This window comes from Eptatretus burgeri, chromosome 1 (genome assembly GCF_056783735.1).
Source record: "Eptatretus burgeri isolate ZD-2024b chromosome 1, Ebu_testis_v1, whole genome shotgun sequence".
NCBI lineage: Eukaryota > Metazoa > Chordata > Myxini > Myxiniformes > Myxinidae > Eptatretus > Eptatretus burgeri.
This window is the reverse complement of record NC_140961.1, coordinates 4,208,658-4,217,592: the sequence shown is the minus strand read 5'-3', so window position 1 is coordinate 4,217,592 and position 8,935 is coordinate 4,208,658. Positions and strand designations below refer to the sequence as shown.

Genomic DNA, 8,935 nt, shown 5'->3' with positions numbered 1-8,935 from the left:
CCATCCCCATGCAGTAACCCCCATCCCCATGTAGTATCCCCCCATCCCCATGTCATAACCCCCCATCCCCATGTCATAACCCCCATCCCCATGTAGTAACCCCCCATCCCCATGTAGTAACCCCCCATCCCCATGTAGTAACCCCCATCCCCATGTAGTAACCTCCCATCCCCATGTAGTAACCTCCCATCCCCATGTAGTAACCCCCCATCCTCATGTAGTAACCCCCCATCCCCATGTAGTAAACCCCCCAATCCCCATGTCGTAACCCCTCCAATCCCCATGTCGTAACCCCCCATCCACATGTAGTAACCCCCAATCCCCATGTAGTAAACTCCCATCCCCATGTAGTAACCTCCCATTCCCATGTAGTAACCTCCCATCCCCACGTAGTTACCCCCCATCCCAAAGTAGTTACCCCCCCATCTCCATGTGGTAACCTCCCATCCCCATGTCGTAAACCCCCCCAATCCCCATGTCATAACCCCCCCAATCCCCATGTCGTAACCCCCCCATCCACATGTAGTAACCCCCCAATCCCCATGTAGTAAACTCCCATCCACATGTAGTAACCCCCCAATCCCCATGTAGTAAACTCCCATCCCCATGTAGTAACCTCCCATCCCCATGTAGTAACCTCCCATCCCCACGTAGTTACCCCCATCCCAAAGTAGTTACCCCCCCATCTCCATGTGGTAACCTCCCATCCCCATGTAGTAACCCCCCATCCCCATGTAGTAACCTTCCATCCCCATGTAGTAACCTCCCATCCCCATGTAGTAACCCCCATCCCCATGTAGTAACCCCCCATCCCCATGTAGTAACCTCCCATCCCCATGTAGTAACCTCCCATCCCCATGTAGTAACCTCCCATCCCCATGTAGTAACCTCCCATCCCCATGTAGTAACCTCCCATCCCCATGTAGTAACCTCCCATCCCCATGTAGTTACCCCCCCCATCCCAATGTGGTAACCTCCCATCCCCATGTAGTAACCCCCATCCCCATGTAGTAACCCCCATCCCCATGTAAACCACACACCAGGGGCTGAGCCAGGATTTTCGGTTTGGAGGAGGGAGAGCGAGGATTGAAAAATATAACTTTGCAGATCGAGAGGCACATTTTTCTGTGGCCGTTTCTTTTTGTTATGAATTTTAAGGACGATTCTAAATATACACAAAAGAACCTTTAAATACACTTGGTAAGAAGTACTTTTTATTTATATATTAAACCGTTTTTGATTAAGAATTAATAATTAAACTTTCATATTATGGGATAAGAATTTGGGATCTCTTGAACACCAAAACAATCCGGTTAAATTGCGTTTGGAACACAGTCTGCTGTCTTTCTTTAATGCATCGTTCATGATACGTAATATGGATCAAACAAACAAAAATAATATAATACCAACTAGAAAGAGCAATCAGAGATTTCAGACCCTCACCAGAACTTGTTTTGTGCGGTGTTTAGAATGGGATTAAAATGAATTCAATTCAAATCAAATGGAAGACCAAAGAGGTACAGTCCTGCGTTGCAGTCATCAGAAGGAATCCGTGCAAGTAAAAAGAAAAGATGAAGTCAACAGGAGGAACCACGATGGGATTTGCATTTCAGTTGCTGCAGCTCTACCCTCAAAGCAACCCATCCAGCCACAGCCAAGTTCGCCTTTTTCAAAAAAACAAACAAACAAAAAATCAAAAATAAACCAGATCGAAAAACTAAATAATTCTGGCTGCCAGACCATGTGTCCGATCAAGTCGAAATTTAAAACATGTATTGCCCATCACCACGAGATCATAATTGTGGCTTCATGTCGATTGATTAAGCAGTTACAGAGAAAACATTATTTAATATTTTTCTTCAATCCAATATGGCTGCCAAACCATGTGACCTATGACATCATATGTGTGAACCTTTTTTTCCTCATGGATAGGCGGTCATACCTGTAAAGTTTTGCCTTGATCTGTTAAGCCACTTCAGAGAAGAAGATTTTTGAAGATTCTTTTTTTTTTTTCAAACAATATGGCTGCCAAATCACGTGACAGAAGATGTCATCAAAGTTTTTTCTTTCGACCATTTTATCCCGAGATGACCCTCAAAAATGTTCATACTGATCAGATGTAGCGTTCTACATATGCAATTATGACATGATATGAAAAAAAATCACACATATTCCCCATGAGGAGTACTTGCCATGTGCCAAGTTTCAACTTTTTCCTTGGTGTGGTTTCAAAGATGGAGGTCCAAAGTTTTTTTTTTCCAACATGGCTGCCACACCTTGTGACCTATGATGCCATAATTGGGATGAAAACATTCGACATGAGTAGTCGCACTAGTGGTGAAAATTTTGTCTCAATCCGACAAGCGGTTGTGAGGAAAAAGACAAGAAAGTTCTGTGTGCGGCAAACAAACAGACAAACCAAATGCAATACCCTCTCCTTCGGTGAGGGTAACGACACGTCGAAACTCGTAGTTGTCATTACTAAATTATAACACACTGATAAGCTCTACCAGTTAGTGGGGCTTGCAAAATCAAATTGGAACAGTTTAACTATTTATTATCTCTTTATGACATGCACATCATGATCTTACATGCACATCATGGTCCGACATGCACATCATGATCCGACATGCACATCATGGTCCGACATGCACATCATGGTTCGACATGCACATCATGGTCTTGCATGCACATCATCATCCGACATGCACATCATAATCTGACATGCACATCATGGTCCTACATGCATATCATGGTCCCACATGCACTTCATGATCCGACATGCACATCATGGTCCTACATGCACATCATTGTCTTTTGGGGGGAAAAAGGTGTGAATACTGCTCTGAATTTTCGACCTTTTTGAAGAAGTATTTGTTGTTGAATCAGGAATATTAAAATAAAAATACCACAAAGAAACGAAACGCAAAATACTTTATTGATACCAATCTTTATCAACAATGTATAGTAACTGACAGACCCTGATTTTTGGCATAATGTATTGGTACACTTCAAAAAGGTAAACATAATTCAGCACTTAAAACTTTTTCTGAAATGTAATTGCTGCAGATTTTATGTTTAGATTTTTGTTGAAACACGATGTAATATTACGTACCTTATTTTTCACAGATTTTATGTTTATATTTTTTGAAACACGATGTAATATTTCCTACCTTATTTTTCACAGATTTTATATTTATATTTTTTGAAACATGATGTCACATTACCTGCCTTATTTTTCACAGATTTTATGTTTAATTTTCTTTGAAACATGATGTAATATTTCCTACCTTCTTTTTCATAGATTTTATGTTTGAATTTTTTGAAACACGATTTAATCTTTTCTTTCCTTATTACAGCGCGTGCGCTGTATACAATTGCACCAAGTTTGAAATGTCCCCGGTGTCAACCATGTCTCTGGTGTCCCCCCCCCCCTCCCCACGTGCCTCAAGACAGCCAATGACGGCCGTCCGGTAGATGGCAGTGCGTAACCGAGACGGAAATGGCGACAATTGACGGAAATACCTGAGTATTTCAATGGAAATTTGTGAAACTAATGTGTTGTATATGTGAAAACCATTGAATTTATTGCTTGACGGAAAAAAACCAAGAAACGCTCCCCTCTCATGTACGAACGAATGAAAGACGTCATTTCCGCCCACCATGGCATTTCGCGCCGAACGGCGAATGCTGAAAGCTAAGTTCTTATGCCATCATTCTTTCGCGGCCTCCTGCCACGCTGTATCAAACGATTTCATTCCTTCTGTTATATATAAAGGTGCTTATCACAATAATAACAAGATTTTTACATTTCAAATATTAAGTACGCTTTTTAATTGTTTTTCAACTGAAAAAACATAAATTGCATATTTTAACATTAGTGTACTCATTTGCTTTACCATACGCGTTGTATTGAAGGATTTCACTTGTTTTTCATAGATTTTACGTTTTGGTTTTTTGAAACAGGATGTAATTTTTCCTACCTTATTTTTCATGGATTTTATGTTTAGATTTTTTGAAACACGATGTAATATTTCCTACCTTATTTTTCACAGATTTTATGTTTATATTTTTTGAAACACGATGTAATATTTCCAACATTATTTTTCATAGATTTTATGTTTTGAGTGTTTTGAAACACGATGTAATATTACCTTCCTTATTTTTCATTGATTTTATGTATACATTTTTTGAAACACAATGTAATCTTTTCTTTCCTTATTTTTCATAGATTTTATGTTTAGATTTTTTGAAACACGATGTAATATTTCCTACCTTATATTTCATTGATTTTATGTTTTTAGTTTTTTGAAACACGATGCAATATTACCTTCCTTATTTTTCATAGATTTTATGCTTAATGTTTTTTGAAACGTTATGGAATATTACCTACCTTATTTGTCACAGATTTTATGTTTATATTTTTGAAACATGATGTAATATTTCCAACCTTATTTTTCATAGATTTTATGTTTTGAGTTTTTTGAAACACGATGTAATATTACCTACCTTATTTTTCATTGATTTTATGTTTAAATTTTTTGAAACACGATATATTACCAACCTTATTTTTCATTGATTTTATGTTTAAATTTTTTGAAACACGAGATAATATTACCTGCCTTATTTTTCAAAGATTTTATGTTTAGATTTTTTGAAACACAATGCAATATTTCCTACCTTATTTTTCATAGATTTTATGTTTTGAGTTTTTTGAAACACGATGTCATATTTCCTTCCTTTTTCATCGATTTTATGTTTAAATTTTTTGAAACACGATGTAATATTTCCTACCTTATTTTTCATAGATTTTATGTTTTAAGTTTTTTTGAAACACGATGTAATATTTCCTTCCTTATTTTTCATAGATTTTATGCTTAATGTTTTTTGAAACGTGATGGAATATTACCTTCCTTATTTGTCACAGATTTTATGTTTATATTTTTTGAAACACGATGTAATATTTCTGACCTTATTTTTCATTGATTTATGGTTAAATTTTTTTAAACACGATATAATATTATCTACCTTATTTTTCAATGATTTTATGTTGAAATTTTTTGAAACACGATGTGATATTTCCTACCTTATTTTTCATAGATTTTATGTTTAAATTTTTTGAAACATGATGTAATCTTTTCTTTCCTTATTTTTCATAGATTTTATGTTTTGAGTTTTTTGAAACATGATGTAATATTAACTACCTTATTTTTCATCGATTTTATGTTTAAATTTTTTGAAACACAATGTAATCTTTTCTTTCCTTATTATTCATAAATTTTATGTTTTGATTTTTTGAAACACGATGTAATATTTCCTACCTTATTTTTCAGAGATTTTATGTTTAGATTTTTTGAAACACGATGTAATATTTCCTACCTTATTTTTCATAGATTTTATATTTTGAGTTTTTTGAAACACGATGTAATATTTCCAACCTTATTTTTCATAGATTTTAAGTTTAAATTTTTTGAAACACGATGTAATCTTTTCTATCCTTATTTTTCATAGATTTTATGTTTAGATTTTTTGAAACACGATATAATATTAGCTACCTTATTTTCATAGATTTTATGTTTAAATTTTTTGAAACACGATGTAATCTTTTCTTTCCTTATTATTCATAGATTTTATGTTTAGGTTTTTTGAAACACGATGTAATATTTCCTACCTTATTTTTCATAGATTTTATGTTTAGATTTTTTGAAACACGATGGAATATTTCCTACCTTATTTTTCATAGATTTTATATTTTGAGTTTTTTGAAACACGATGTAATATTTCCGACCTTATTTTTCATCGATTTTATGTTAAAAATTTTTGAAACTCGATGTAATCTTTTCTTTCCTTATTTTTCATAGATTTTATGTTTAGATTTTTTGAAACACGATGTAATATTACCTACCTTCTTTTTCATAGATTTTATGTTTAATTTTTTTGAAACACGATGTAATATTACCTACCATATTATTCCACAGGTGAAATATTAGTCCTTGCAGTGGAAATTGTTTGAAAAATTCACTGCATGAGAGAGAAAGTTTCTTTTCCCACATTCCGAGACCGTATCTTCAGTTGTGTGCACCTCATTACATGTTCAACAGTAGGAGCAATATCCCTGGGCGCTCACCTGGTAGAAAAATGAAACTGAGGGTGAAAACAATGTGGGACGGAATCAGCAAAATGTGCACATCACGGGTGATGAAGGTTGTGGTCAAGTTTCATCAAAATTGTGTGTTGTTTTGGAGAAGAAAGCAAATAAATACATATTTTGGGGGCCACCCCCTCCCCGTAACACCAACCTTGGACCCCGATCTTTTTTTTTAAACGTTGTGATCAAACTGTGGTACATCATGGGTGATGAAGGTTGTGGTCAAGTTTCATCGAAATTGTGTGTGTGGTTTCGGAGAAGAAAGCAAGCACATATTTTGGAGGGAACACCCCCCCCCACCCCCCGTCGATTTCTTCTTTCTTTCTTTCTTTTTAATGCCATGAACAAACTTTGGTACATACAGGGTGATGAAGGTTGGTGGAAAGTTTCATCGAAATTGTGTGTGTAGTTTCAGAGAAGAAGTTACAAGTATTTGTGGATGGATGGATGGACGGATGACGTGCCAACCCATAAGCTCCCTGTAACATTCCAGGTGAGCTAAAAATGATCTCTTTTAATGGGAGGGAAGGGACTGAGGCAGGCTGTATGCTGAGTGTGCCCCCAGGGGTCTAGGAAGGGTGCACGCCAGTGTGTGCGCACGTCGCACGCGCACCATACACACACACGCACACACACTCACACCTCATCAACAAACAAGGACAGTGATGCACCCTAACAACCAACAGAAGAAACAGGAAAGATGATACATCCAACGAAATAGAAAAGGTGAAACACCTACAATACATGGATGATTTAAAGCTTTTCACACCAAATGACAAAAAATTGACAGAACAGCTAAACTAGTAAAACGGTTCTCTGAGTTCAAATTAAATTTGGACTAGATAAGTGTGCCAAGTGCACATTTGTAAAAGATAAACCACCAAAAACAGACAACACAAAAATTGACCTTGAAACAACAATGCAGCTGGGAGAAAATGAAGCATCATACAAATACCTCAGAGGATAAAGAGCCACCAAATATGTCACAAACAAATGAGCAAAACAATTGCCAAAGAATACCTACGTAGAACAAAGCTGATACTGAAAATGTACCTCTCCCCATGGACAAAATCAAAGCCATAAACCAACTCGCAGTACAAGAGTTCCAATACAGCTGTGGAATAGTAAACTGGCCCCAATCAGAAATCAATGTTCGACATCAAAACCAGAAAACTCCTCAACATCCACAAAATGTTCTACAAAAACCAGTACATCCCGAGAATGTACGTGCCGAGAAGAGAGGGAAGAAGCAGCCTGATGGAACTCAACCAGGTGAACAGAGCGACGAGTGTAGGACTAGCTGAGTATGTGAAATGCTCAGCAGATTATCGGATTCAATTTGTGAACAAACATGAACACAACAAACCTGAAAAAGGATCCCAACTCACCTTGCAAGGAACTTCCAAAAACATCTGCCAATGGAAGATACCGCACAGGAAAATGAAATTGCAATACAGCTCGAACAATTGCAAAAAAGAGAAAAGAAAAATACAGAGCGTTCAGTAAGTATTCACGTCCCTTGACTTTTATCATATTTTGTTGTGTTAAAGCCTGAATTTAAAATGGATTGAGTTTAAATTTTTTGTCACCGATCAACACAAAATACTCCATCATGACAAAGTGAAAAGATGTTTTTATAAATGTTTACAAATTAATCAAAAAATGGAAAGCTGAAATGTCTTCCATAAATAAGTATTCACCCCTTTGCTCTGACACTCCAAATTGAGCTCAGGTGTATCCAATTTCCTTTGATCATCCTTAAGATGTCTCTACAACTTGATGGGAGTCCACCTGTGGCCAATTCAATTGATTGGAAATTATTTATAAAGAAACACACTTTTCTATTTCAGATCATACAGTTGACAGTGCATGTCAGAGCAGAACCTCCACCATGAAGTCCAAGGAACTGTCCAGAGAACTCCCAGATAGAAATGTGAGGAGGTGTAGATCTGGGGAAGGGTATGAAACAATTTCTGGAGTGTTGAAAGTTCCCAAGAGCACAGTGAGCTCCATCATTAGGAAATGGAAATAATATGGAATGACCCAGACTCTTCCTAAAACTGGCCATCTGACCAAACTGAGCAACTGGGCAAGAAGGACCTTGGTCAGGGAGGTGACCAACAACCAAATGACCGCTCTGACAACTACAGAGTTATTTGGCTGAGATGGGAGAACCTGCTGGAAGGACAAAAATCTCTGCAGCACTTCACAAATCCAGGCTTTATGGGAGAGTGGCCAGACAGAAGCTACTCCTGAGAAAAAGGCACATGACAGCACACCCGGAGTTTGCAAAAAGGCACCTGAAAGATTCTGAGTACGAGGCAAAATATTCTGTGGTCTGATGGGTATTTTGTGTAGATCGGTGACAAAAAAATTAAATGTAATCCATTTTAAATTCAGGCTGTAACACCAAAATGTGACAGCAGTTGAGGGGTTTGAATACTTTCTCAAATCCCTGAAAGCCATCAACAGGAAAGAAATATCAACAACTGGGAGAACAACAAAAGAGCAGGAAAATGCAAAAATAATTGGACTGAGTTGGGATAGACAAAGAAGGCTCATTGGAATGGCTAATTGGAGGTCCCCTCAACTGAGATGGATAACAAATAATAATAAATGCCCAAGATCAAGGACAGACACCAATGGATTTCAAAAGATGGCGGAATGAGCAAGATGGACAAGTATAGGTTCTGCAAGACAAAAACAAAGTTCAGTGTCAGCTTTCTGCTTTTGAAGTCATCTGCTTTCGGGATATAAAAAGCTGTTATCAGAACCACTTTACACACA

The 8,935-nt window shown here is 37.0% G+C and overlaps 1 long non-coding RNA gene across 3 annotated transcripts in view; it reads left to right on the top strand.

Annotated features, from left to right (window-relative positions):
• The window catches only part of LOC147033796 (uncharacterized), a 29,284-nt gene that overhangs the window by 708 nt on the left and 19,641 nt on the right, over nucleotides 1–8,935 (top strand). For all 3 annotated transcript variants that reach the window (XR_015055423.1, XR_015055427.1, XR_015055426.1), the window contains exon 2: nucleotides 6,558–6,641. This is a non-coding gene — a long non-coding RNA (uncharacterized LOC147033796). The remainder of the gene's footprint in view (nucleotides 1–6,557; nucleotides 6,642–8,935) is intronic.